The sequence below is a fragment of the Gobio gobio genome (assembly GCF_949357685.1).
Source record: "Gobio gobio genome assembly, chromosome: 11".
In the NCBI taxonomy this organism is placed as follows: Eukaryota; Metazoa; Chordata; class Actinopteri; order Cypriniformes; family Gobionidae; genus Gobio; species Gobio gobio.
The window spans coordinates 40,975,990-41,001,889 of record NC_137104.1 but is presented as its reverse complement, the minus strand read 5'-3'; the positions used below and the strand labels follow the sequence as shown (position 1 = coordinate 41,001,889).

At 45.1% G+C, this 25,900-nt stretch overlaps 1 long non-coding RNA gene across 1 annotated transcript; it reads left to right on the top strand.

Annotated features, from left to right (window-relative positions):
* The first annotated feature begins 887 nt into the window (after window positions 1-887).
* Window positions 888-11,071, top strand: LOC307133625. Its single transcript, XR_013817454.1, has 6 exons — window positions 888-1,013; window positions 3,960-4,054; window positions 4,173-4,405; window positions 9,076-9,288; window positions 9,432-9,542; window positions 9,694-11,071. It is a non-coding gene; the product is annotated as an uncharacterized lncRNA (long non-coding RNA).
* Window positions 11,072-25,900: the final 14,829 nt, after the last annotated feature.

Here is a 25,900-nt window from a genome sequence, read left to right as displayed (position 1 = left end):
GCACGCTATACATTATGGTCAAGCATGCGCCCTTAAAATAGCATAATGAACAAGGCGCAACGCGCCACTGACTTTAGACTAGGTTTTTTCTGGTCAGTGGCGCAATTGTTTAATGGAACAGCAAAATAGCACCAGGGATTGTTTGCGCCGGAACACGCCTCCTTTTTTGCGCTGAACCGCCCAGGTAGCGCAAGTTCATTCACTAGTTTAGCGACGTGCTTCTGTGGAGGGAAAAGCGCGCTTTGCGCGGGTGCAAAATAGGAATGACACATGCGTCAGTGTACAAAGTCAATTGCGCTGGGTGCAAGATAGGGCCCTCCATGTCATAATGGGAAAATCATAGTTTCATGATGATAACAACGCGTCTGTATACTGTCATTGACTTACATAGGCATCACTTCCTTGGACCCATCATGGAATTTTCGGCGATTCCGTGAAACTGCCACAGATTTTGAGTTAAGGGGCCCGTGTTCATTTCACGGAATTCTGTGAGATCAGGTTGTTATAAAAAGTAACTACAGAAATGAATTACAGATCTAATTACATGCATTTTTTTAAAGTGTAAGTACAATGTAAAAACATGTATGTACACAATAAGTCAATATCATTTACATTTTCATTTGGCAGACACTTTTATCCAAAGCGACTTATATTGCATTCAAGGTAAACATTTTTTACATTTTGTCAGTTCTTGCTTTCTCTGGGAATCGAACCCATGACCTTGGTGTCGCTAGTGTTACACGCTACTGTTTGAGCTACAGGAAAGCCTATCAAATTATTATTGCACATAGTAGTTAAGGCCACCTAATATAAAGTGGGTCCACTTTTTTTTTCTTTTTCTTTTTTTTCTCAGCACACTTATGTAGAAATGAAAGTAAAAATGTGGCAGGTTCAGGAAATGTCGATGTATCAAGAAACAATTATCAAACAGCTCATAAGTGCATCTAATCTGCTCAATTTGACAGCTAAATCGACGACAATCTCCAGTCCCACAGACTTTATCTGGAGATAAGGTAACTTTACCTTCAAATTATTATGATGCATATAGTTGACTAAAATGAAAAAAGTTATATATATATATATATATATATATATATATATATATATATATATATATATATATATATATATATATATATATATATATATATATATATATATATATATATATATATATATATAATAGTTTAACAATGCAAAGAAATACATTATAGTATTGTCGTTTAATTTATCCAACAAACATTTGACAAAGCAAAAAAGGCACTCATTGAAAAGCCATTATTCAAAGGTCTATACCATTAAGAAACACAACTGAAGTGTTGCATTTTATTATTATTATTTAGAATCCCCATGCATTTTAAATAAAGTGTGGTTCTATCACACATACAATAACATTTATACTTGAGCAGATACTAAACATATGATAATGACGTATTGATAACATAACATTTTATTTATGAATTATATACAAAAACATAAACAGACTGTCTATGAGTAACATTTCTCTAATTGTTTACCCATTACATCATATAATATTTATTTTGTTTGCTGTGGGACAATGACCATAAAATACACTAAAAACACAACATAATATTTATAATTTTAATACATATAATTATATTTGTGAGCTGTAATCTGAGGATGTGGTCTTGTGGCTTCTGCTTGCTGCTGTTTGCGTGTATGCTCTCTCTCTCCAAAAGATCTTCCTCCCCTGAGCGCTCAAGTCCCTCTTTTATAATCACTATTACCACACTTTATCTCTACATTCATGCACATTGTATTTGCATTAAGATATTTCCTGCTTGCGTTAATTATTCATTCTTTATTGTACATTTCTAGACAATTCATTCCTAACTGTCTTCATATTTGGCAGTTACACACAACAATGCTCTTCTCCCCTAGAACTGCTTTCACTGAACAGTTCACAGCAACATCATCTATACAGGATGTGGTATATACTTATGTGCACAGCGTGTGTTTTTGTCACCAAACTCCATGGCCCCTAGGGAATCTCCAAAATCTTAGATTTTCTGCTTTTTGTTATTTCTTTTCTTATTTAGTTTCTAATTGTTTGTAAGAGAACACTCCATTTCTCTTGACAAAAATGTACAAAAAACCACAATACTTACATTTCCACTGCATGTCTAATTACATTAAACAAATCCTGCAAATTAAGACCATAATATGAACCTACTAAATTCTTACTAAAGTATAGATTTGTATTTTTTTATTCCATATCATTGTGTAGTATTCAAACATAGTAATCTAAAGAAATGTAAATGTTTTCCTCAGTCTAAATTGTACACACGAAAGCGATCAAATCATGTATATTAAGCAATTCAGACATTAAAAACAAGCGCCAACTCACCTTTTCATGTGCTTCTCCCCTCATAATCCATTGCTAATTGACTCCACCTACAGGTAGAACTGCGCATGACCACTCAAAAATTTCATAATACTCATTATTTTAAGTAGAGGATAATTGAATCTATTAAGTTGAAAAAAGTTAAAAAGTTGTCGTTACTTATTTAAACTCAGTAAGGCCAACTTACTGAGACAACTTGCAAGTTATAGTTCCTTAATTTTATTAGTAGGCTCATCAGTAACATTTTACTGTGCAAATAATATAACATACACTGTAATAAATGTTCTAGTGACTGATCACATTTTAATTTTTCAGTTGGCCACATTGAATTTCTGTGAATTGATGCAATTTAATTGACAGAAATTCAATTTGGCCAACTAAAAAAATTTGATCTGATCAGTAGGGCTGTGTTGAAAAAATCGATTCACCAATTCTGAATCGATTTTCATATTAATTTCTAAAGATCGATCTGTGACTCAGAGGATCGATTTAATAATAGGCTTTAATTTTCCCGGGTGAATTTTAATTTGCCGCGTCATTGAATTCACGCATTCGCGCGAGGTGGAAGGACATTAAAACAACGAACATGGCATCTTTTAAAACTCCAGAAACGTTAACTGCGATCTGGCAGATTGTGGTTTCTCTTGATTTCAGGCGTTAATCCTCCGAAGGCGTACAGGGTGCGTCCCTGCCGTTTCAGCGCGTACACAACATCCATGGCGGTGACGGTCTTTCTCTTGGCGTGCTCGGTGTAGGTCACGGCATCGCGGATCACGTTCTCCAGGAACACCTTCAACACTCCGCGGGTCTCCTCGTAGATCAGACCGGAGATGCGCTTGACAACGCCGCGGCGAGCCAGACGACGGATGGCGGGTTTGGTGATTCCCTGATGTTATCGCCCAAAACTTTACGGTGACGCTTAGCGCCTCCTTTACCTTTGCGATCTTAATGTCAATTCTTAATGTCATTTTTAATAATACATCAGGTTCGCGTCTAAATAATTGGTCTACTGCTGCTGATATACCTCTGCGTCCTCTGTCGTCTACACCAGTGCAAGTTTGTGAAAGCAGTTGTATCAACACTCTGGAAGGGGGGTTGTTCTTTGCAACCATCAATACTCCATTAATTTGCAGTTGAATGTCTATAATAATAGTATCAATATGTTGCATAACTACAGTCCTGTAATTCAGGTAACAGCTGGAAAAAAATGCTTTCTTAAAAAACACTTATCTAAATCTCAAAGATCGGATCGAATCGAATAATGATAATCGATTCAAGATCTTGAGAATCGGAATCGAATCGATTCTTGAAATTTGAATCGAAACCCAGCCCTACTGATCAGTCACTAGAAAATGTTTAATTGGAGACCTGATTTTTTTTACAATTAATTTATCTTATTGTAGACTCTTTTGATTAGGCGAAAAAGGCGCAAAAAAAAATTACAGAAAAGAAAGAACGGTAAGTAACAGATAATTACACTTTGTTTCCAAAAACTAAATTTTTTAAAGGATTTTAAAGGTCAAATAATTAATTTGTACCATTTTGTTAAAGTATTGTTTATTTTCACATAAATGTATTTTCTATTTGCCACTAGAGCCCCAGGAATACTGAAAAGACAAAGACCTAAAAGCGCTCAAGAAATGTCAAAAAACACACTTCCTCCAGCACCATCCAGAATGTCAGCTGATGGTAAGTCAGATTCTTTTGTCATAATTAGTTTGAGAAGTTTTTTCTTTTCTTTTCTCTCTTTGTTTTTTGTTTGTTTGTTTGTTTGTTTAATTACAGCACAACTCATTTTACACAACAGTCAAGGACGATATCCTTCAAATGCTGAGAGACATCAAGAACACGGTTCAGGAAAACTCTGCCATGTTAAAGAAACTACTGAAAGACAATGCGGTTTCTGAAGCCAGCAGTACAAGCAGTACCAGCTTGTTCACTACAGATGTTAAAACAGGCCTAAATCTGCCTCTTAGAACCTTTGAAGATGTGATCAGGACTGAAATCGAGCTCACAAATATAACAACACGCCAAAACTATGTGAGTCAACAAAGCATTTAAAGAAAGATAATGTACAGTCAGCTGTAATGTACACTCTGACCTGTAATGCCTGTAAAGGGTTTATTTTGCATGAATGACAACACATTATCCTTCTTATTCCACGACTACGTAATAAACAAATAAGTAAATGGACATTACATACAGTATTATAGTATTAATGCAGATTCATTATTAATCTGCATTATTATTAATTAGGCATCCCTTTCTATGGATTAGCATAACACAGATAACCTTTTAAAGTTCTCAATCACCCAGCTCTGGTTCCTTGTTCAACTAGTTGGTCCATGATGGTGCAAATTAGCTATATTCTACATTTACAGTTCCCTTTCGAGGGAACTCACACTACATCGGAACGACGAATTTGGGGACACTCCCTAAGCAACAGCGCGTCTGAAGTATGAATGAAATCAGGCCAATCCTGATTGGTGTTGCGTCATGACGTAACTCTGACGGCATACCCGGAAGATACATAAAGGGGAGCCCGAGCATAGTAATGGCAGTTATCGCTCTTCAGCATAGCGCTCTTTGTGAATCTGTCTGTCTATTTATTGTTGTACGTTGTGAGAGAGAAAAAGTGTGTGTGAAATGGCGACCGCAAGAGACTTTAAGCAGTGTGTGCATCCGTGTCCCCGTTATATGTCGGGCTCGGACACACACTCACTTTGTGTACAGTGCCTGGGTGTTGAGCATGCTCGGGCGGCTCTCGAGGGAGTAACTATTATTTTGGGACTGCTGAGGCACCTTCCCAAACTTCATCTGGTGATTCCGAGATTCTCCCTCCCCGTGTGGAAGCCCGCGCTGCGGCTTCTTCCCCCAGGGTGGAGAATCCGGTGTTCATCCTCTCCGGTTCTGAGGAACCAGATGAGGTGGACATCGAAGCGGGTGGTGAAGCACCATATGAGTCGCCACTTCACCCACCCGCTCAAGAGGAACTGGTTGATGTTTTGACCCGTGCGGTGGCCAAGTTAAGAATCGATTGGCCACAGGAAAATGAGGAAATCCAGCCACCAAGCAGGCTGGATGACCGATTCCTTTCACGACGGGCTCAAACACCTGGCCGGGGCTTGCCTTTTTTCCCGGACCTGCACAATGAGTTGTGCAAGTCTTGGAAAAAGCCGTATTCAGCGCGCGTTTCCAATCCCCCTGTATTGGACTATTCTAATGTCCTGGGGGCGCGTGAAGCTGGATACGGGACGATGCCGCGGGTGGAAGATTCTCTCGCGGGCTATCTTTCTCCCGAATCGGCATCGTCGCTGAAAGCCCCGGTACTGCCCACCAAGCCCTGCAGGGACACCTCAGCCTTGGTGGGCAGAGCCTATATGGCGGCTGGGCGGGCTGGTAGTTCCTTGCATACTCTATCTATTTTGCAAGCCTACCAGGCCGACCTCCTGAAGGAGTTAGATGAGGGTGAGGGTCCCTCTCCAGGGGACATATTGGAGCTCCGGAAGGCCGCGGATTTGTCTCTCCGCATCACCAAGGAGACGGCCCGTGCTGTGGGCCGCTCCATGGCATCTATGGTGACTGTGGAGAGACATTTGTGGCTGAATTTATCGGGGATGAAGGAGAAGGATAAAACCTTCCTCCTAGACTCCCCGATCTCGCCTTCTGGCCTGTTCGGCGACGCTGTTAATACCGTCGTCGACAGGTTCCAGGAGGCGAGGAAGCAGTCAGCGGCCTTCCGCCAATACCTCCCTCGTCGCTCCAAAGGGAAGGCTGCCTCCAGCGGGCAGCCTCAGCCGTCCACCAGTTCCTCGCACCGGCAGGTGCAAAAGCAGAGCATCGCCTCTCGAGCCCCTCCTCCTGGAGCTTGGCAACAGAGGCGGCGCTCGCACCAGCAGGCTTCTGCACCTGTGGGCGATTTGAGAAACATCCTTCAGGCTAGGAAGGCTGCTGGGAAGAAGTCCTAGCTTCAGCTGGACTTCAAAGAGCGGTCCCCCCCGCTCCGCGGCGCTCTCGGGAAATCGATGTGGTAATCCCGCCGTCACAGACGCTTCGGGCCACATCGATTTCCCGCGGACGTTCACTGCTCCAGCCGCCTCCGGGAGGACTTGCGACTGGGCAGTTAACGCGTCCGCACACCGAAAATCGTCCCCAACTGCTCCCTGCCGGTTGACACCCGAGGCCAGCCTTCCCTTAGTAGATTATCTCGGCGCGTGGAAACGCCTTCCGAGTATTTCTACGTGGGTCCTGCGTACTGTAGAAAAGGGTTACAGACTGCAGTTCAGTCATCCTCCACCAAAATTCTGTGGAGTGACATGGACTGTGGTGGAACGGAGCGGGTGGAACAGGAAGTAGAATCCTTGCTGGTAAAGGGGGCCATAGAGTATGTTCCCCCACCAGAGAGGGAGTCCGGGTTCTACAGCCGGTACTTCATAGTTCCAAAGAAGGATGGAGGGTTGCGTCCTATTCTGGATCTGAGGTATTTGAATCGGTCTCTGATGAGGTTCAGGTTCAAAATGCTCACCATTCCCACCATCGTGAGTCAGATCCGGTCCGAGGACTGGTTCGTCACAATAGATCTGAAGGACGCATACTTCCATATATCCATCCTTCCGTGTCACAGGAAGCTCTTGAGGTTCGCTTTCGGGGGCGAGACGTACCAATATCGAGTGCTTCCCTTTGGTCTAGCTCTTTCCCCACGCACGTTCACAAAGTGCATGGATGCAGCTCTGGCTCCAATGAGACTCCAGGGCATCCGTGTGCTGGGGTCCAAAATCAGGGAGCAGACATCCTGTCCAGGCAGGGCCTGAGGCCCGGGGAGTGGCGACTCCACCCAGAGGTGGTGGAGGCCATGTGCGAGAGGTTTGGCCCAGTGGAAGTGGATTTATTTGCGTCTCGAGAGACGACCCACTTTCCACTGTGGGTTTCTCTCACGCATCCGGCCCCACTGGGGTTGGATGCCATGGTGCAGACGTGGCCGAGGCTGCGTCTGTACGCATTTCCCCCGATCGCTCTGCTCTCGGGAGTTCTGGAGAGGGTCCGTCGACAGGGCGCCAACCTGCTTCTGGTGGCGCCACGTTGGCCGACTCGAGTTTGGTTCTCGGACATCATAGCTCTGCTGGCAGGTCAACCGTGGGAGATTCCCCTGAGGGGGCCAGATACCTAGAGGCTGGCCTGCCGGCGGATGTGGTTGAGACCTTACTGAGTTCCAGGGCTCCGTCTACAAGGAGACTGTACAGCCTCAAGTGGAATGTGTTTTCCACTTGGTGTAGAGAGCGTGAGGTGGACCCAGTTAACTGCCCAGTGGCTTCAGTGCTGGAGTTCCTCCAAGATCGTTTCTCTGCAGGGCTTACCCCGTCCACACTCAAGGTGTACGTGGCTGCCATTGGGGCTTTCCACACACCGTTGGGTGATGGGCCTTTGGGTAGGCACCAGTTGGTTGTACGTTTCCTCCGTGGGACTCGGAGGATGAGGCCTGTGGCTCGTTCCAGAGTCCCAACTTGGGATCTGGCAGTGGTTCTAGAAGGATTGGCTGAGGCCCCCTTCGAGCCGCTAGAGTCAGCAGACCCAAAGAGCTTGACCCTTAAGATGGCCTTTCTCTTAGCCATCACTTCTCTGAGGAGGGTGGGGGACCTTCAGGCCTTGGCGCTTACGCCGACTTGCCTGGAGTTTGCCCCTGACGAAGTGAAGGCCATCTTACACCCTAGGGCCGGTTATGTGCCCAAGGTACCATCTAACGCGGTCAAGCCTTTGGTTCTTCTGGCATTTCATCCTCCGCCTCACGTGACGGCGGAAGAAGGGAGACTTCACCTGCTCTGCCCGGTCAGAGCCCTTAAATTATATGTGGAGAAGTCTGCACAGTGGAGGAAATCTGAGCAGCTATTAGTGTGTTTTGGTTCATCTAAGAAGGGGCTGCCTGCGTCAACCCAGACTATCAGTAACTGGATTGTCCAGGCAATAGCCACGGCCTATCAGGTGCGCAACTTGCCTTCACCTATGGCCGTGAGGGCACATTCCACCAGGGGCATGGCCTCCTCGGTGGCCCTCCTTTCTGGGGTCTCTTTGCAGGACATTTGCGAGGCGGCCGGATGGGCTACTCGCACACTTTTATTAGAATTTATAGTCTGCACCTCCCTGCGACGCCCGGTGCTAGGGTACTCCAGTCCTAGCTGTGCCTGGTCTCCGGCTTCACACTAGGACTGGTGCTACCGTCGGTGTGGCCTAGTGGGTACTCGTTCCCCAAATTCGTCGTTCCGATGCAGTGTGAGTTCCCTCGAAAGGGAACGGCTCGGGTTATGTATATAACCCTTGTTCCCTGAGAAAGGGAATGAGCACTGCATCTCGTCGCCACACCTCGGCAGGCCTGGAGCGCATGCTTCATCGCGAAAACTGCCATTACTATGCTCGGGCTCTCCTTTATGTATCTTCCGGGTATGCCGTCATAGTTACGTCATGACGCAACACCAATCAAGATTGGCCTGATTTCATTCATACTTCAGACGCGCTGTTGCTTAGGAAGTGTCCCCAAATTCGTCGTTCCGATGCAGTGCTCGTTCCCTTTCTCAGGGAACAAGGGTTATATACATAACCCGAGCCGTTTTATGGTCATTACAAAAAATATTTGACCAATGCCATGTTTGACCAATAAGAATCAAGTATTTCAAGACATAATAATAATAAACAACACTTAATAAGTATTTTCTTTACAGGTAAAATATCTGTCAAGGCTTGGAGGTTTTGGGCCCAAGGATGTGATTAAGAATATTATGCAGCAAGTCCTAACAGATGATGTGGCAAAGGAGTTCAACTGGCAGGGGAGAGGAGATAAAAAGGCCTTCTCTAAACTCAGATTAACCGATGTAATCCGAATAAACTCACTTCTGCATGAACACTTCCCACATACCAAAAAAGTTTGTATTTAGGTATGTTTTGTCTGTATTTGTAAATTCAATCACTTGGTGTGATGTCTGCCAATTGGATCTTACGAGTATACAAGAGCGGTTGTTAATATGAAGCTCCACCATCCAACACATTTCCAAATCATCCTTCGAGTTTCCTCTTTCAGATGCTGCATCAAAACAAAGTGTATTGAGGGTAGACTGTGAAGCTGAAATAAAAAATTATCTGTGGTACTCAATTGATCGAATTGGTCGGAAGAGACCAAGAGTTTGTGGAGGTGAGTGATGATATTATGAGAAAGTAATTGTAAGCAATATTGTCATACTTTCTATAGGTTGATCTTCTCCATTATGGTTTAGTCAAGGCATACCTTAAGAAACCCTCCTTCAGTTGTTTAATGATCAGTGTATACTTTCCTACCCCTGCAGGTGGGACTTCAGAAGTGACTTATCCCTCCCTTCTGGACAGTGCTTTCCAGTCAGAGATTAGAATGTCTTTTATTTATGACTGAGTTTCACTCATAGGTCAAGTAAGCTTAACTGCTTACAGATTAAACATTCATTCTGTATAGAAATGTATGCTATGTGTACTAAACTAGCATGACATTGTGTGCTCCAAATATTGGTTCTTGTGATAAATGCCAACCCATTCTCACTCCCAAGGCGTCAAAATCTGAAGCATGGTCAAGTGCCTCCCGCGTCACAATGAAGATGCTACCCCTAGGCATCACTATATCGACGCGCAGGGTACCCCATTGATTTCAGTTGTTTGCCCAATGTGTCAGATCAAGACGCATTAAATTCTTTGCATTTGTAAAAGCAGACACGATTTTATGAATATTTATAGGCTACTTTTATATTTTGGAGCAACTAACCCAACTCCTACCCTAAATCTACCCACTTCTAAACAATATAAAAAACATAACAGGCAAATAAAAGTACAGTCACAGGTATTTATTGCAAAAACTGACCAAAAACAGTATAAAAGTATTCTCTTGTTGCATTCCAAATCTTCTGAAGTCATACGATATCTTCATGTAAAGAACAGAGTTGATCTTAGTGTTTTACAGTAATTGCTGAAATGATGATCCTGCCGCACCATGAACGCACGTATGCACTCAGTCATATCTCATTCAAATGATACACCCGACTCTTTAGCATGACTTAATTGGTCACAAGACACATGAGAGCCAATTACATTTTACAATCAAAGCTGACGTAATGATACAATTAGTCTCGAGACATACGAGAGCCAATGCCATTTCACTATGAAATCTGATGTAATTATGCTGGCTGATTAAATTGAGAATCACACTCCAACATGTCATAATGGCAAAATCATAACCCAATAAATAATTTTCATGATGATAACGTTCCAATGCCCAATGCATCTGTGTATGACGCCAACGGTTTCTCATTGAAATCAATGGAGTACCCTGTGCATTGAAAAATGATGCCTATAGGTAACTTTACCATCTTCATTGTGACGCGGAAGGCACTCGACCATGCTTCATATTTTGATGTCTTGGGAGTGAGAACAGGTTGTAAATGCTTACAATGTTTCTAATTTCTCTTTAGCTAACTGATGGAAATAATTCAATACTGTAGAATGTGTTTGACTGTGGTATCACTACACACGTGCACAGATTTATGATAGAAGTTGTTTAAGCATGTATTTTCATCAATAACAAATAACTGAAATGTATGTGTTGTAAATAGTTTTTAATCCACATAAGCTATTTCTGTCTTTTTCAATGTTCCATCAATAAGATATGATTTTATTCAGAATAAACCATAATTGCATGTGACATCTACCTTGCTTTTGCCTTTTCTTTTCTTTTTTTAGACAGGGGTGACGTTACAGTCCTTGGGGAAATCTTTAATTGATGGTGTACAAATTTGCAGACTGTACAGAGAATTAACTTTTCTTAGAATCAGCAGGTTAGAATAGATTTAGTAGCATGCTTTTGTTCTTTTTTTAGTTCTCAGTTTTTTTGGGTGTTATACTGACAATCGCAAACCCTTATGTAACCCGCAGCTACTCGCTTATGGCGTGATAACTTTGGTACATGTGATCTATTTATGTCTAGGACCAGCTTACAGAAGGGGTGGGGTCGACTCACTGGAGTATAGGGAATTGATAATAGAAATTAAAGACAGAAAACACTCAGACTCTTCGGCAACTGTTAAGTACTAAGAAATTGAATGTATTGTTGCTGAATTAAATTAAATTAATATTTTGACAAATAAAATAATAGAAATAAACCCAAATAAACAGCAATAATAAACAGTTCTGTTCACAATTCACACTTCAGTTGAATTTAGGAATTTCAATTTCAGAATCAGTATATAAGATTCAAAAACAGATTTCACAGTCCAAAATATGTGTCCAGAGAAAAAGAAAAAAAATATGTTCAAGAACCAGATTCAATGTCCAGAGGTCACTGAATGTTTTAGCTCAGTTTCAGTTCAACAGGGGGGAAAAAAATCCCAACGAGTGATCCAAGGGAAATCCAAAGGCAAAAACACTAAATAAACAGTTCAAGGTGAGTATTGTTTGTCCTACCAGTTCAGCAAAATGATCGTTCTATTTACTTCCAGGTACGGTCAATTAGATGATTGGCTCCCCATGTCCAAACCACAGACAGAGCATCCACAGCAGGGACAGATCAGGATTCGGTCGGGCAATACTCAGATGCAATATGAAATGGAAGAAAACAAACAAAACAAACAAAAAAAAACCCGGCCTTGCAGAAACAAAGCCAAAAATAATAATTTTTCAACTGTTCAATAAACTGTTTAAATTAAATAAATGATCTGTTTTGTTACTCAATTTCCTATACACTGAACATAAATGCTAATCAACCACATGTTCACTCTTTGTGCATTGAAGTGCACAGTTAGCAAAGCTAGCGTAACAATGTACAACAAGATTTCCTTCTACTGAGAGAAGCTGAACAATGAAGCATTTCCAGACACGTTTCATGCATTATTTATGGTGTCAGCACATTCAAGCTGTTCAGAAAATATTCATCTGTAATATATCTGTTATAAATAATAAATACAAATTATAAAGACACATTTTGGCTAAGTTGTTTATTTCCGAGTGTTATGCTGCCTTCACATGCTCTCGGAATTATCGTAAATAGGAGTTTCCTAGGTAAAAATTGCACGTGAACACGCTCCACCTTCAAAATATGAATGGGATGAGCTCGTAATCACGACTTTAGAAGTGGGAATTGTCAAATTTCCGATAGCACGTGAAGGCAGCATTGCTTTCACTTACTTTTGTTATTTTCAAGCTGGTAAACTGAAATATTGCGCGTGATTTGAGATATGTTTTCCACGCAGGTTGTAAGAGCGGCTATGGCAGTTCATAACACAGCAAGCGTTCACCATTCTAATGTATTTTTAACTGAATAATACAAGTTTTACAGTCTACCTCCACTAATACTCATTCTCTAATGTAGTGTAGTGTCCTAAAGTCCACGAATGCACGGCCACCAGCCCAAAAATCCTACCACTTGTGTACAAAACACAATTCAAGAAAGGGAAAATAAATAAAAAGTGAATAAATAAACTCCAACACAACAACTTTCACTCACGCCAAACTCCGTTCACTCACTCCCAGCATGCAAGAGAGAGAGAGAGAGAGAGAGAGAGAGAGAGAGAGAGAGAGAGAGAGAGAGAGAGAGAGAACAGCTAGTGAATCTGCTCCCGATGTGATCCTGAAATAGAGAGATTTTATTTGAAATTCAACTATACATACAGAATGCACATATGAACTTTGTTCCACTGGCTCATAAATACTGCTCTAACAAAACTACTGTGCAGAAACAGTACAATAACATAAACATATAAATATAAAATGTATAAAAATACAGGTGCTGGTCATATAATTACAATATCATCAAAAAGTTGATTTATTTCACTAATTCCTTTCAAAAAGTGAAACTTTTATATTATATTAATTCATTACACACATACTGATATATTTCAAATGTTTATTTCTTTTCATTTTGATGATTATAACTGACAACTAAGGAAAATCCCAAATTCAGTATCTCAGAAAATTAGAATATTACTTAAGACCAATACAAAGAAAGGATTTTTAGAAATCTTGGCCAACTGAAAAGTATGAACATGAAAAGAATGAGCATGTACAGCACTCAATACTTAGTTGGGGCTCCTTTAGCCTGAATTACTGCAGCAATGCGGCGTGGCATGGAGTCGATCAGTCTGTGGCACTGCTCAGGTGTTATGAGAGCCCAGGTTTCTCTGATAGTGGCCTTCAGCTCTTCTGCATTGTTGTGTCTGGCATATCGCATCTTCCTCTTCACAATACCCCATAGATTTGTTATGGGGTTAAGGTCAGCTGGCCAATTAAGGACAGGGATACCATGGTCCTTAAACCAGGTATTGGTTGCTTTTTGCACTCTGTGCAGGTGCCAAGTTCTGTTGGAAAATGAAATCTGCATCTCCATAAAGTTGGTCAGCAGCTGGAAGCATGAAGTGCTCTAAAACTTCCTGGTATATGGCTGCGTTGACCTTGGACCTCAGAAAACACAGTGGACCAAAACCAGCAGATGACATGGCACCCCAAACCATCACTGACTGTGGAAACTTTACACTGGACCTCAAGCAACGTGGATTGTGTGCCTCTCCTTTCTTCCTCCAGACTCTGGGACCCTTATTTCCAAAGGAAATGCTAAATTTACTTTCATTAGAGAACATAACTTTGGACCACTCAGCAGCAGTCCAGTCCTTTTTGTCTTTAGCCCAGGCGAGACGCTTCTGACGCTGTCTGTTGTTCAAGATCCCATGTCTTGCATAAGTCTGTGCGTAGTGGTTCTTAAAGCACTGACTCCAGCTGCAATCCACTCTTTGTGAATCCCCCCCACATTTTTGAATGGGTTTTGTTTCACTATCCTCTCCAGGGTGGGGTTATCCCTATTGCTTGTTTCCCTATTGCCCTATTGTACACTTTTTTCTACCACATATTTTCCTTCCCTTCACCTCTATGTGCTCTATGTTAATGTGCTTGGACACAGAGCTCTGTGAAAAGCCAGCCTCTTTTGCAATGACCTTTTGAGTCTTGCCCTCCTTGTGCAAGGTGTCAATGGTCGTCTTTTGGGTAACTGTCAAGTCAGCAGTCTTCCCCATGATTGTGTAGCCTAGAGAAGTAGACTGAGAGACCATTTAAAGGCCTTTGCAGGTGTTTTGAGTTAATTAGCTGATTAGAGTGTGGCACCAGGTGTCTTCAATATTGAACCTTTTCACAATATTCTAGTTCCCTTTCAGTCGGTCACGTTCGACGTACGTCGGAAGTGACCGACGAATTGGGATCTGATCTCAGAGACCAATCTACTTCGAGTGTATTAAAAACGAGCCAATGGAGATTGGCATGCGATCCACGCATTCCACGCACCGCCCCGCAGCGCGGGTATAAATAAGGAAGTGGAATGCTTGATCATTGCCTTTTTTTTTCGGAGCCGAACAGCGTCATTGCTGTGTCTACGAAGAGTGTTATTCGAGTCTCGTGAGAAGGATTGCTGTTCCAGTGCGGGTGTGACGGCGCTTTTCAGCGGGTGGCCGCTTCAGAGGAGATAAAGAGCTGGTTTTGTTGGTTGGCTGGGCGTTTCCATTTCTGAGTGCTCACGCAGGCTTGCACTATCTGAACTGCGTGAGCCGCGGTCATCTCCCTGAGTGCTTCAGCACTGAAAGAGCGGTTTTCCTTTTCTAAAAGAGCAACACGGTTTGACCCTGCGTCTTTTTCAAGATGTCATTCAAACCGTGTGTTTCTGGATGCGGTTGTTTCCTGTCCTCATTTGACGGCCACGATCTCTCTCACATATAAACATGTGTGATTGCGTTCGTGGGTGATCCATGCTCTCTCAGGAGAGCATGGTCACGTCGGCGCGTTGTTCGTCTCACCTTTCTCGTAAGGGCTCGAACGTTCAGCGCGCGGGGTGCCGTCGAGCGCCGGCTGACAGCGGGGGTTGCCACGGCAACCCAGCGCGTCACTCGGCACTCTCTAGATGCGCGGTCCAGACTATGAAACCTCAAATGGGGTTGAGTCCCTTTCCTTATTCCCTGATCTAGTTTCTTTTCTGGTGCATCAGAAAAGGACTACTTTAGCTAATAAGCTTTGGTGGACCTGAGGATTACAGTGGGGCATCCCCGCCGGGTACATCTCTTCTGGCCCCCACTCCTCTATCGCATCATGAGCATCTTGTCGCCGAGGGCGCCCCCCCTGCGTCCGCCTCCGCCCCTGCGAAACCCGGGGAGGCGGGGTGCCGGACGTAGGGGAGGCGCCCAACCCACTCAGGGCTTGCTAGTCTACAAGCAAGCGTAAGGGCAAGCGGCCCTGAGATGGGCAGCCCAGGGAGAACAGGAGCTGCTCCGAGGGAGTTGGTGTCCGCACCCCTCCCTCACCCCCCCGGAGGAGGACCGGGGGCCCTGACTGGTGTCAATACTCTGCCGCTGGCTCTCCGGAGTCCAGCGGTACCCACATTTTCAGAGCAGTTTCCTCTCTCCCTGGGCCCCAAGAGGGCCAGGTTGGCAGTGTGCGACGCCCCCGGGCCTTGTCACTTCTTTCTTCCCCTCCCCTCGCCAGGGGGCAGCAGTGTGGGCACCGAGAACGCCCCCGGGCCTTCTCACCCACACTCTGCCCCACCCTGGAATACTCAGACAACACTCCGGGCCGCCTCCGGGCCTCCCGGGTCGGGTCTGTCTATTCCGCCTCGCTGCCCCACCCCGGGTACGTCTGTGGTGCCGTTGGTCCCGCTTGTGCGGTCTCTGGGCTTCGGCCCCCAGGCCGTCTCGCTGGCTCATCCGTACCATCAGACTCGGCTACGCGATTCAGTTCGCTCACCGGCCTCACAAGTACAAGGGCATCCTCTTCACCTCCGTGCGAAGCAGCGATGCTCAGGTCTTGCGGTCAGAGATCGATGTCCTACTGGCGAAGGACGCGGTCGAGCCGGTTCCTCCAGCCGATATGAAGGCGGGGTTCTACAGCCCCTACTTCATTGTACCCAAGAAAGGGGGTGGGTTACGGCTAATCTTGGACCTGCGTATCCTGAATTGGGCCCTGCACAAGCTCCCGTTCCGGATGCTAACGCAGAAACGCATCTTCAAATGCATCCGTCCCCAAGATTGGTTCGCAGCGATCGACCTGAAGGATGCGTACTTTCATGTCTCTATCCTTCCTCGACACAGACGTTCCTACGTTTTGCGTTCGAGGGGAAGGCATATCAGTACAAATTCCTGCCCTTCGGGCTGTCTTCACGAAAGTCGCAGAGGCAGCCATTGTTCCGCTCAGAGAACGCGGCGTTCGCGTCCTCAACTATCTCGACGACTGGCTTATACTCGCCCAGTCTCGGGAGCAGTTGTGCGAACACAGGGACATGGTGCTCAGTCACCTCAGCCTGTTGGGCCTTCGGGTCAACCAAGAGAAGAGCAAACTCTGTCCCGCACAGAGGATCTCTTATCTCGGTATGGAGCTGGATTCGGTCAGCCAGACTGCGCACCTCACGGAAGAGCGGGTCCGGTCGGTGTTGAACTGCTTGAATTCGTTCAAGAACAGGACGGCGGTCCCACTGAAATTTTTTCAGAGGCTCCTGGGGCATATGGCATCTGCAGCCGCGGTAACGCCGCTCGGATTGCTTCATATGAGACCGCTTCAACACTGGCTCCATGGCCGAGTCCCGAGGTGGGCGTGGCAGAGCGGCCAGTACCGGGTCCCAGTGACTCCTTACTGCCGCCAAACTTTCAGCCCATGGTCCGACGCTTCGTTTCTCCGGGCCGGGGTGCCCTTAGAACAAGTGTCCAGGCATGCTGTGCTCTTCACGGATGCCTCCTCCACGGGCTGGGGGGCCACGTACAACGGGCATGCAGTTTCAGGTCTGTGGACGGGACCTCAATTGCATTGGCATATCAATTGCCTCGAGTTGTTAGCGGTACACTTGGCACTGCGCCGCCTCAAGGGGCCGCTACGTGGCAAGCATGTACTGGTCCGTACGGACAGCACTGCGGCCGTTGCGTACATCAACCGTCAGGGTGGTCTACGCTCCCGTTGCATGTTCCAACTCGCCCGCCACCTCCTCCTTTGGAGTCAGAAGCATCTGAGGTCGCTTCGTGCCATTCACATCCCAGGTGCGCTGAACCAGACAGCCGACGAGCTCTCTCGCCAGTCGACACCTCCGGGGGAGTGGCGACTACATCCCCAGGCGGTCCAGCTGATATGGGACCTCTTCGGAGCCGCACAGGTAGACCTGTTTGCCTCTCCGGACTCGACCCATTGCCAGTGGTACTATTCCCTGACCGGGGGCACCCTCGGCACGGATGCACTGGCGCACAGCTGGCCCCGGGACCTGCGCAAATATGCGTTTCCCCCAGTGAGCCTTCTTGCACAGACCCTGTGCAAGGTCAGGGAGGACGAGGAGCAGGTCTTGTTAGTTGCGCCCTACTGGCCCAACCGGACCTGGTTCCCAGAACTAACTCTCCTCGCGACAGCCCCTCCTTGGCCGATCCCCCTGAGGAGGGACCTTCTTTCTCAGGGACGGGGCACTCTATGGCACCCGCGTCCAGACCTCTGGAAACTCCATGTCTGGTCCCTGGACGGGACGCGGAGGTTCTAGGTGGTCTACCACAGGCAGTGGTGGACACCATCCAGCACTTCAGAGCCCTCCCTTTGAGCCTTTGCAGTCTGTGGAGCTTAAAATCCTGTCAATGAAGACAGTGCTTCTGACAGCATTGGCCTCCATCAAGAGGGTAGGGGACCTGCATGCACTTTCGGTCAACGAATCGTGCCTAGAATTCGGGCCGGCCAACTCTCACGTTGTCCTGAGACCCCGGCCTGGATACGTGCCCAAGGTTCCTACCACTCCCTTCCGGGACCAGGTAGTGAACCTGCAAGCGCTGCCTTCGGAGGAGGCAGACCCAGCCCAGGCTTTGTTATGTCCCGTCCACGCTCTCCGCGCTTACGTCGACCGGACTCAAAGCTTTCGGACCTCAGAGCAACTCTTCGTCTGTTACGGAGGCCAGCAGAAGGGAAAGGCTGTCTCCAAGCTGAGGTTAGCCCACTGGATAGTGGGTGCTATCGTCTTGGCTTACCAGTCCCAAGACGTGCCTTGCCCGTTCGGGTTGCGAGCACACTCAACAAGGAGTGTTGCTTCTTCCTGGGCGCTGGCTCAAGGCGCCTCGCTGACAGATATATGTAGAGCTGCGGGCTGGGCGACACCTAACACGTTCGCTAGATTCTATAGCCTCCGTGTAGAGCCGGTATCTTCCCGCATCCTCGCCCCCAGTGGCCAGTAGCGCTAAGTGCCCGTTCTAAGTGTCGGCTTGCATACGCCACTCCCGCCCTCTGGGCCGGATACGTGCGTCTATTTTTCTCCAGTTGTGTTCCCCGGAAACGGCTAACCCTGTCGAGCTCCTCCGTCACCCCTGCGGTGCCAGACGTTGCGGCCGTCTGACGCCAGGCCTGCACCCGTATGCTTGTGAAACGTGTGTGTAGGCTGGGTTCCATATGTAGAGGTCCCCTCACGGCTACCCCATATCTGTATTCTTCCACGGTACCAGCTACCCTACTCGGCTAGCCCCGTGTCTTTCCCTTGACAGAGCCCGCTCTGTCGTCTCTGGGCGTGTTCTTTCCCCCCTGGGACCAGGCTGGAACCACCCCAGAGACTGCCATATGTTGCACTACCCTGCCAGGTTAGTCCTTATGTGTATTCTGCCACCTAGCCTTCTACGAAGGACGTGGCTCCGCAGCGTACCATCTCCCGAGACGGGCACGCTTTCCCAGCGTTATCCAATAGTCACACTGAGCCAAGCTTCGTGTTCGAGCCTCCTCCGCAAGCCAAGTTCGTTCCCTTTCAGTCGGTCACGTTCGACGTACATCGGAACTGACCGACGAATTGGGGATCTGTTTTCAGAGACCAATCTACTTTGTGTTTTTAAAAACGAGCCAATGAAGATTGGCATGCGTTTCACGCATTCCACACTCTGCCTTCCTTTAAAGAAGGAAGTGGAATGCTGCATCATTGCTTTCTACTTCGGAGCCAAACAATGAAGGATTTCTGCTGTTTCTATGAAGAGTGTCTACAAGATGAGTCTCATGAGAAGGATTTCTGCTGCTTCCAGTGCGGGTGCGACGGCGCGCTTCAGCGGGTGGCCGCTTCAGAAAGTGAAAGAGCTGAGTTTGTTGGTTGGCTGGACGTTCCGTTCTGAGTGCTCACGCAGGCTTGCACTATTGAACTGTGTGAGCCGAGGCCATCTCCCTGAGTGCTTCAGCACTAGAAAAAGAGCAGTTTCATTTTCTAAAAGAGCAACACGGTTTGACCCTGCGTCTTTTTCAAGATGTCATTCAAACCTTGTGTTTCTTGGGCATTCAGCATGCTGAGGCAGCTTTTGTGAATGACTCATGTTCCCACTGCGGAAACATGACCATCGCAGTGCTGCGGTCTAGGCTCCAATACCTTAAACGGGGTGGAGTCCCATTGCGTATTCCCCGATCTAGTGGTCCTCCCGCTGCAAAGCAGAGGGCTGCTACTTTGGCTGATAACTTTGGTGGAGACCTGAGGGTCACAGTGAGGGCTTCCCCGACAGGTCAAGTGGGTCCTCGGGCCCCTCCCCCCTCCGCTGTGCCGGTAGAGCTTCCAGAAGAGCGCGCTGGTCCTTCCCATGGGAGGCCAGTCGTTACTTTTGGGGCTCCGGCTGAGGATATGATGTCGGTTGCTGCATCGGGTGACGAACTAATGGCCTCTGAGGATGAAGACTTGGCTGTGTTGCTCCCTTCGGGTGTGATAGCATTGCCCGAATCTGACCCAGAGCTTACGGCTATGCTTTCATGGGCCGCCACAAGTGTCGGGCTCGAGTGGAACCCTCCACCATGTCCCGAACCTTCGCAGTTGGATGATTGGTTTCTCAGGACAGCCCGTGCTGGTTCTCAGCGCCCCGCCCCGGTGCCTTTCTTCCCGGAAGTGCATCAGGAGATCACAAAATCGTGGACAGCTCCCTACAGCACTCCCTACAGAAGGTTCTGGGTGGTCTGCCCCAAGCAGTGGTAGACACCATCTCTTCCGGTAGAGCCCCCTCTATGAGGCGCCACTATGCGTTGTAGTGGAACATGTTCGTTGAATGGTGCTCTTCCCACCGGGAAGACGCCCGAAGGTGTTCGGTTAGTGTCGTGCTTTCTTTCCGGCAAGATGGGTTGGAGCGAAGGTTGTCTCCCTCCACCCTCAAAGTGTACGTTGCAGCGATGGCGGCGTATCACGACGCAGTCGAAGGTAAGTTCTTAGGGAAGCACGACCTAATCGTCAGGTTCCTCAAAGGTGCGAGGAGGCTAAATCCTCCTCACCCAAACTCGTTACCCTCTTGGGACTTAGCTCTGGTGCTCAGAGCACTTCAGAGCCCTCCCTTGGAGCCTTTGCAGTCCATTCAATTCTGTCAATGAAGACAGTACTTCTGACTGCAATGGCCTCTAGAGGTTAGGCGACCTGCACGCACTTTCGGTCAACGAATTGTGCCTAGAATTCGGGCCGGCCAACTCTCACGTCATCCTGAGACCCTGGCCTGTATACGTGCCTAAGGTTCCTACCACTCCCTTCTGGGACCAGGTAGTGACCCTGCAAGCGCTGCCTTCGGAGGAGGCAGACCCAGCCATAGCTTTGCTCTGTCCCGTCCGTGCTCTTCACGCTTACATAGACCGGACTCAAAGCTTTAGGACCTCAGAACAGATCTTCGCCTGTTACGGGGGCCAGCAGAAGGGAAAGGCTGTCTCCAAGCAGTTTTCCAGTTTCCCTCTTCCAGTTTTCCAGTTTGTTCAGATTAATAACCCTTTGAAATACCCCTTTTATAACTGTCCTTTTGTTATTTGTTTGTAAACAACCAGAAAAAAATAGAACACAAAAGAACTTCAGAAAATAAAAAAATCCCAATAAATCAAGAGATTTATTGAAGAATAAATCAAATTAGAAAGATGATAAAATAGAATTAGAACAAACAAAATTAACAGTGAGATTTTGAGATGAATGAGACCGGGTAAATGTTAGCGTGAGTGCTACGGTGAAGAAAAAGACCTCTTAAAGTTGGAGTTTTGCCTTTCTGGAAACTTTCGTGGGGTCTATTTAGGAGGAGCTCCTCAAATTGTCCCACAGACATTCGAAAGTTAGTGCGAAACCGACCATGATAAAGTTTTAGCTCCTGTACAAGATTAGCATGCTCCCTTTCAGACTCTGGATGCACTGTGTGCACCCAAAACCTTATTTTCTGTCTTTTAAAGAAAATGAAAAGCTTGTCTTCACTGGATGATGAAGTATCCATGTTTTCTTAGCTGTCGCTGCAAATGTTTTGGAATGTTGAAGCTCTGAAACGTCACAGACGTCGCAAATTCAAGTCGCAGCTGATGTTAATGGTTTGACACGAACTAGTCGCATATGAAATATTCGCTTTTCCGTTACGCGTCTGGTGTGAAAGGGCCTTTACTTTGAAATTATTGACTTTACTAGTTGCATCTATCTAGTTTGGCATTAGTTCAAGTTTACATAGACTGTGAAGGGTAATAAAGGGAATTTCCATTTAGGGCAACATGTATTTAGATATTTAGATATATGTATTTACATGTATTTTATTTAGATAAGCCTATGTGTATCTGTCCTCATTACCAGCAAAGATGCAATACGGTGTCCTTCCTCCAGAGGGCGCTTACCGGCCTTCGCGCTGAATCAACTAAAAAGCTTCGGCAAAATACTTCAAAGTTTATTAAGAGTTAAATAGTAAAAGTGGAAAAAGTGGAAAAAGGTATATTATTTAAACCAACTAAATAAGACTGAATGATATTCTCAATTCAAGGCAAAATGTATTAGAAACAACACGAAAACCACTATAAATGTAATGGTTCAATTGCCAAACAATTTTTTTCATCTGTGTAAACAGGTCAGTAAACAGATTTGGGTGAAAAAGTTCACCCAAAAATTTAAATTCTGGCCTAATTTATTCACCCTTAAGTTGTTTCAAACCTGTATGAGTTTCTTTCTTCTGCTAAACACAAATGAAGATATTTTGAAGAATGTCGGAAACCAGACAGTTGACATGCAGTAGCCATTGACTTTTTTTTCTACTATGGAATTCAATGGGTTCTGTTAACCGTTCGCTCTTCAAAACGTCTTACTTTGTGTTCAGCAGAAGAAAGAAACTCATGAAATATGAAGTATTTTGCCGAAGCTTTTTAGTAAATGGACAGATAAAAAAAAAAGATGAACAACAACCGGTTCATCTGATTCACCACAAAAGGAGCAACTGAGGAAAATCACATGTTTAAACTTTTGCCTGTAATGGTTTGCTTGATAATTGTTTACTTGTGTAGGGTAAAAGGGTAATACTTGTGGATTCTTTTGAAAGAAATCTTTTACTTTGTTGGTTAAATTATGTGGAAGCATTCATCCTTTAAAAAAACATAAGGAAAGCAAAACATATAGGTAATTGCTGAAACTATATACATTTCTATTTAATGTGTGTGTGTGTGTGTGTGTGGGGGGGGGTTATTACATTATCACAAAGTGCATTCAGAACTACAATAATATAAACAAAAAAGAGCCTAGAAGGCCTAATGGCCAACAGTTACAGAAATAATGTTAAAGACTTTAATGCTTTCCTGTTATCCGAATGGCTATATATTTGCTGATTTCACGTAAAAGACTAAAAAAAGGGTTTGTTTTTACTCTATATTTGCATGTATATGATATTTAGTTTAAAATGTTTAGACTTAAGTTAAGAAAATGTAATGGGAAGATTCAGCGCGAAGGCCGGTAAGCGCCCTCTGGAGGAAGGACACCGTATTGCATCTTTGCAGGTAATGGGGACAGATACAGGTAGGCTTCTGTGCATTTGTGAATCAAGGCCACGGAACGACTGTCTCAAAAGATTCCACAGGTAAAAAGCGCATATTCAGGGGCATTCTAAGGCAGAACAACACCAATGCAAAAGACTTGTGATTTACTGTGCATTAAATTACAGGTACAGATAAAAGCATTTATGGATTGCTTTGTGTGTGTGGATCTCTCGCGTTCATTTGTGGATTGGTGCGCGCGTAGATCTCTTGCGTGCATTTGTGGATTGCTTTGTGTGTGTGGATCTCTCGCGTGCATTTGTGGAAGGTTTAGATACTGTTTTCACTCCATAACCAAAAGTACTATTAGAGAAAGTATTGATCGGCTTATATCTGTAGTAGTGTTCATGACCTCTGACTAAAGATAGTGTTACTTTAATTCAAGTGTTGACAGATCTACGGGGAGTATGTGAGCAACCCTCTAAATAGTATAGTCAATTACCTCTGTCTAAATGATCAAAATCGTGTGATCGTGGGCCTGCAAAAGAATAAATGGCTGGTGCAAGGACCCTGTGCGACTTTAGTACCCGAATGAACGAGTACAATAAGAGTGAAAAGTAGAATAATTGGATGTCTGGAAAGATTCTCATATAAATGATCAATAATGAATTGGCATTTTTAACCTGAATTCGAGGTTGTGATTGTCACGGACTGTGGTGTCACTGGAAGATCCAAGGAAGATAAGGAGATGATTGAAAGGTAACAGGATTTATTATAAATCCAGAAACACTAGCCAACAGGCGAGACAATGTGCTACACACAAACAATACAGGACAAAGACTAGACTGAAACTAAGGGCTTATATACACACACAGGCAACCCAAGGAGCAAACAAGATAATTAACAAGGTGATTAGCAAGACACAGGTGAATGAGATGAATGACAAGGGTGTGACTAGCTCAGGGGACCATGGAGGTACCGGCAGCAGGGACAGCCTCCTCGGCTGTGTCAGGGAAGGTGGGAGTTGTCTTGGACGGCCTCCGTGGCCATGGATGGGAGGTCCCCGCCCAAAAAATAAAAATGAATCTTGGACAGAGCTGTGGACTCTGGAGTAAGTTCTTGGGCTGGAGTCCTCTCTGGATCCTGGAGGCTTCATGGGCTGGAGTGGGCTGGGATGGCTGTGATAGTGTGGTGTTAGTATTGGCAAAAATCAAATCTCACCAACCGTGTACAGTGAGCCACAACATCTCAGAACTGCCTCCAGATAGCACTCAATGGTCATATTGGAATTTCCAGGTGGTATCCACGAGGTGAAGTGTGAAATAAATCCATCAACTGTTGACTATTCAATGCAGTCAGATGGCAGTGCTGTATAAACTCCTCGTCGTATACCTCTAAATCACAAAAAAAATTTAAATATGGAGCACAAGATCCTACCAGCTGAGTCCGTTGTTTCTTTTTGGGTCCTGTATTCTGTCACGGATTCTGGTGTCCCTGGAAGATCAGAGGAAGATGATTGAACGGTAACAGGATTTATTATAAATCCAGAAACACTAGCCAACAGGCGAGACAGTATGCTACACACAAACAATACAGGACAAAGACTAGACTGAAACTAAGGGCTTATATACACAGGCAAATCAAGGAGCAATGGAGATTAACAAGGTGAATTAACAAGGTAATTAGCAAGACACAGGTGAATGAGATGAATGAAACAAACACATGAGTATACACGAAAAGAACAACATGAAAACTAATCTAAAACTCAGACATTAACTGAACAGAGAAACAGATCAAACACAAACTCTAAACTTGAAAAAATAAACTCAAAACAGAACCTAACCTGACAGTGATAAAATGGAGTTAGATAGAATACAATTGATTGAGTATAATTGAAATTGAATTACTTTGCCACGCTGAAAAGACCAAACGCGCAGAAACCTTCACTCGCCTATTGGAAACTGTTGTTGGGCTGAATAGGTGGGTCTTACAAACAAAAGGAGAGTTATAAAATGGGTATTTCAAATGGTTATTAATTTAAATAAACTGACTAAACAAAATAAACAAACTGATTAGAATTTAATAAATAGCAAATCTTATTAGCTCGAATCTAAATAGGTAAAAAAGAGAAAAATAGCTCATTATAGTTAAAGACTAAATAGAGAAAATATATTTCAATCATGACAACTCTCGGAGTGAAATAGAATCAACCAGCATTTTATTAGCATAGAGCATAGAATGTACATAGGCTTGATTTTGGCAGACGAGATCTGCCACGCTGCTGCTGCTGCTGCTGCTGCTGAGCAAATACATAATGTTCAGCTTAGTCAAGATAACAACAAGGAAGGCTGCTACAGAATTATGTAACCCTGAGCAGATCTCTACTGGTGGCGCTGGGGAGGAGGTGGGATTATCAGAGTTCTCATAATTGTGCAGCGTGCGGATAGCTGCTAGGATACGGTATAAGTAAAGCCACGTAAATGAGGAAGTACCTCCGATTGGTTGGTGTCGTAGAACTGAAAGAACCAATCGCGATTAATAGAGTTTCATGACTGAACTTTGTATTAGATTTATAAGAAGGTCAAATTTAATTAGTTTGGAACTAGTATTTATTTTCTTTTGTGTTATGTTGTGATGTTTATTTATTTATTTATTTCACTGCTTTCCAACACTGATTTTGCTTACCCATCAGCAATGTGCAGTTGCACCCCTGTGCAACATCATCTTTACAGGATGTGGTATACCATGTATGTACAAAGTGTGTGTTTTTGTCACCTTATGTAAACTTAATGCCCCCTAGAGAATCTC